Source organism: Pantherophis guttatus, chromosome 5 (assembly GCF_059756535.1).
Source record: "Pantherophis guttatus breed Tessera chromosome 5, ASM5975653v1, whole genome shotgun sequence".
Taxonomy (NCBI): Eukaryota; Metazoa; Chordata; class Lepidosauria; order Squamata; family Colubridae; genus Pantherophis; species Pantherophis guttatus.
In genome coordinates this window covers 98,786,681-98,790,849 of record NC_142067.1, presented here as the reverse complement: position 1 = coordinate 98,790,849, position 4,169 = coordinate 98,786,681, and positions in this window count along the sequence as shown.

Here is a 4,169-nt window from a genome sequence, read left to right as displayed (position 1 = left end):
GTAACACATTAGCACAGACTTTGCTTCTTTCTCTACCATTTCAATTGTATTTGGTAATATGTAATATGCAAATGTAGGATATGTAAATATCCTATTTGGTAATATATAATATGTAAACCTTTTTTACAACTAGGCTTTTAGGCTTTGTTACTAACATAGTTTCTGGGGTGAGGGTGGGTGCTAGGGAAGTGGATATTTGTATTAATAAGCAAAGGAAGAACAATCTCTTAATCAGCTGAGGCAAAAATTGGAAGGGGTAAATTTAATGTTATCCGATATTAACTTCATCAATCCTAAAGGAAAGTATCTTGTTTTTGGGTCATTGATTGCACCACCAAACTGTCACTGAAGTAAACAATTCTTTAGCTTAAACAAGTTTGAACACTTTATCTATTATATGCCTATTTATGCTTTTCTGTGCCAAGGAGCTGCTTCACAACAATGGTTGTCACTACAATGTTGCTGAAACATTTCTTAAATCCCTATCTTCCAATCTCATTCTGAAGGTCCAGAGCCATCTGCAAGGTTTTGTCCTTCTGAATAACACCATTAGGTATTTGTTCAGATTTCTGGTACCAACCTTGTGTATTTGCTAAGATATTCCTCAGCCTGAGTTGTTTCCTCATGACTGATTAGAAATGCAGTTTATTTACATACAGATACAAAATACACGTGTGCAAAATTCTCTCAGTAACATATAAATTTGTTAATGCAGTTAATAGTTGAACTTCTCCAAAATATCTTCAGGAGGCTGCTGCTTCCATTTACATGGCAAAGAATCCTGGTTATTCGTTGTATGTCTAAAGAGAAGTGCAGTTAAAATGTTGTATCTGGTTTGTTCAGGTTCCTGGCTTAGGCATGAACATTGCATTAAATATCGTTGAGCAAATAATTATTACTATTATTTTTGCAACCTAACACATTTTACTGGATTCTGTAAGACTACAGAATAATCTTGATGAAGATGGTAATTTTAGGAGATTCTCTTTTTGACATGAAATATGAGTTGTGAGTTGTGAGACCTATTTGGGATACATCCTGGCAAATTACTAATAATTACATCCTAATAACTTTGCAAATTTTTTACCAACAGAGCAATTCAGTTCAATATTGCATTGTAGAAATCATACACAGTGCACACTGCTTAATGTTAAAATAAATATATATATTTTTAAATAGCTGGACAAAAATGAAGCCAAAGTAGACAACATTTGATATTTTTTTCTGAATTTGTGGGTATTAATATATTGCTGTACATGCAGAGAGAAACTGAGATATTGACAGTGGAATCCTTATTTGAGTCAAACATCTTTAAAATATATTTATGACAGACAATATATATTTATATATAATATACATTAATAAATAATAGCTATAACTATTACCCTGTTTAAATAGAAGACTTAGAATTATATACTGACACATTTTACTGGATCAAATCAGCACAAGTGTAGACAGGTAATTGATCATGTTTCTTCCTATGACTTAAAATATTTTAAATGTTAATGATCACTCTATGAAATTAAATAACTAAAATCCAACTGTTAGAAGTATTAATATATTTCAAGTTTACATTCACCTCAGTCTCTCATAACATTCATAACATGGGAATGACCAGTTTTGTCGCTAATGAAACAAAGTAATTTTTTAAAAGCTTACTTAGAATTACTTCCCTAAGCATGGGAGTTATGTAACAGGAGTTACAACAGGATGATTTTATCTACTTCTGTTACTATTGTTAAGCAAGCGAAGCCTTGGAACTTCAAGTTTGTGCAAAATTGTATTGCTGCGAGCAGGTACAATGAACTCATTCTGGAGTTTCATGGTAAGTAAAATGAGCAAATGGCAGCTTAATTTAGTCTCTGATGCTATTTTGATCTGAAGAAATCTTCTAATGGAGTATTTTACCTGCTTCGTGCTGCAGTCCTGGATCAAAAATAGCTTTTCATTTTTGCTAGAATTATATTTTAACAGCCACATCAGAATCATGACAAGTTTCCTTTAATAAATATAGAAATAATGCTAATGAATAAGTTTAAGGACATGATCCAATCTTATTACGAGTACAAGTCTAACACAGAATAAGTTCATAGCTTTAATAGAATTTTGTTTGCTCCCTCCATTTTTCTATTAAACCTCTGAGTTTTCATGCTTGGGTGAATTGAGAGCATGTACATACTTGATATAGAATGATGGTCAGCTACCAGTACAAGTTACAGACTTTTCCATCATATGAAAAAATAACCCAGTGTTTAACATTACTTTGTTTCTGTGACCCTGACTCTTTGTATTGTTTCAATGATCATAGATATGGTATAAGGATCATAAAGATTGCAGATTTCTTTTTTAATGGAAAATTCTGCTTGGACATTTTGACAAGATCTTTCTCCTAAAAATATGTAGTGCAATAATAGATGCTGATAAAATATATTAAGTGAGAAGTGTGAATAATATGCTGAACCATCTCCTTTAGAAGATCAATAAGGACATTTACAACATTGAATATACACTTCCTATACACAAATTTGGTTTATCCTATTCTACAATGCAGAATTGTGTTATGAATTCATAATATGTTCTTCTTTCTTATCTTGAAATCTGAAAATATTTAGAATGTGATCAATGTTAGCTGAGTCATAAAACTTAAATATGAAATATAGATCTGCTGTTGACTATGAAGTCCTACCTGGGTTCCGCAAGATGCAAAATATAAATATTTAAAAGCAACATGTATATACAGTATCACTATTTCCTAGAAATATGTATTTGTAGAAATTAATATTAGAAGTTGTAACAATATAGCTTGAAGAATACCCTTCAGGAAATTTCTAGAAACATATTTCATTAACTAGATACAGTCAGGAATAACCCACGTTACACTGAAAACACTGGATTTTTAAAAAATCTAAAATAAAATTTATTTTAAAAAGGCATGACAATATGCTGTATACCAATCATATAATTAGCTTTGGCAAAGGAAAATAGAAATAGAGAAATTTTACATTTCTCCCTCTGTAATCAATGACAGATTACTTGAACTGATTTAAGTGAGGAGAGAAATACAATAAGAGATTCATGCATCTTTTCCTTTGTAAAATCAGGTCATGCTCCTATTGTATTTGGTAAATTTCATTTCTTGTCCTACCATTTTCCCATGTCTAGCAGTACAGGAGTGGAAGTAATACAATTAACTAGCTTCACTAGTTAAATACATAACCAAGATGTTGACATGCCAATCTATGGCTTGCAGCAATCCATGGCTTGTATCAATCTCTGGTTTATAATTTGTTTAATTTGGTAGGCTTGGAAATAAGGCTATATTTTTCTAAACCAACAGAACATATGGTGAGGATATTTGTTGGAGGCAGTTTGCCAATAATGATTCAGTTCATAAACCGAAATGAAATTACAGGTTTTTTAAAAAATTAAATATAAATAGAGCCAATTAAATTTGTTATCTTATATATGTATTAGGTTAGTATTAAAGAAAATTTGCACATAGACTGCAAATTAACCTTTTAAAAACTGGTGAAAAATGTAAATATTCAAAATCCTATTGATTTTTTTTCTTTTAGCAGCAATTTAAATTGTAATCCACAATTTTATAAATTTTAATCAAAATATGTAATTGGTTAATTTACTATCTCTTTCCTCCCTCAAGTTTAAAATGCCTTTTAATAGACAATAGGGTATTTCTACATATACAATTTTAGGATTAAATTGTCTTCTTACAAGCATTGAAATTTGAGGTGTGTGACAGGGAAAATGGATTTGGTTTCCTTTAATGTTTTTTTAAAAACACATGCACTGCCTATTTCATTATGATGTTAATTCTACTGGAGCTGATAGGCTGTCTCTTTCTCTAATGCTGTGATTCAGCAATGCTCATGTAATGGTAGCAGCCATTTTCTATCTAGACTCCACCTGGAAAATACTTCACTGAACTCATGAAGAGTGAAAAAGTAATGGGGAAATGGCAGCAGCTTAGGGAAATAATGGAGTTCATGAATCTCCTCCAATTTTATGACTCCCTGAAAATTATAATTCTTTTGATTATTTAGTCATTTGTGAATACCATAAACTGGGTGTGTAATCCTTAGTAGTTCTCACTTTCAAGAATACAAGCCATCTTTCCAGCTTTTCCTCTCAGATTGAATTCTCAATTCAAA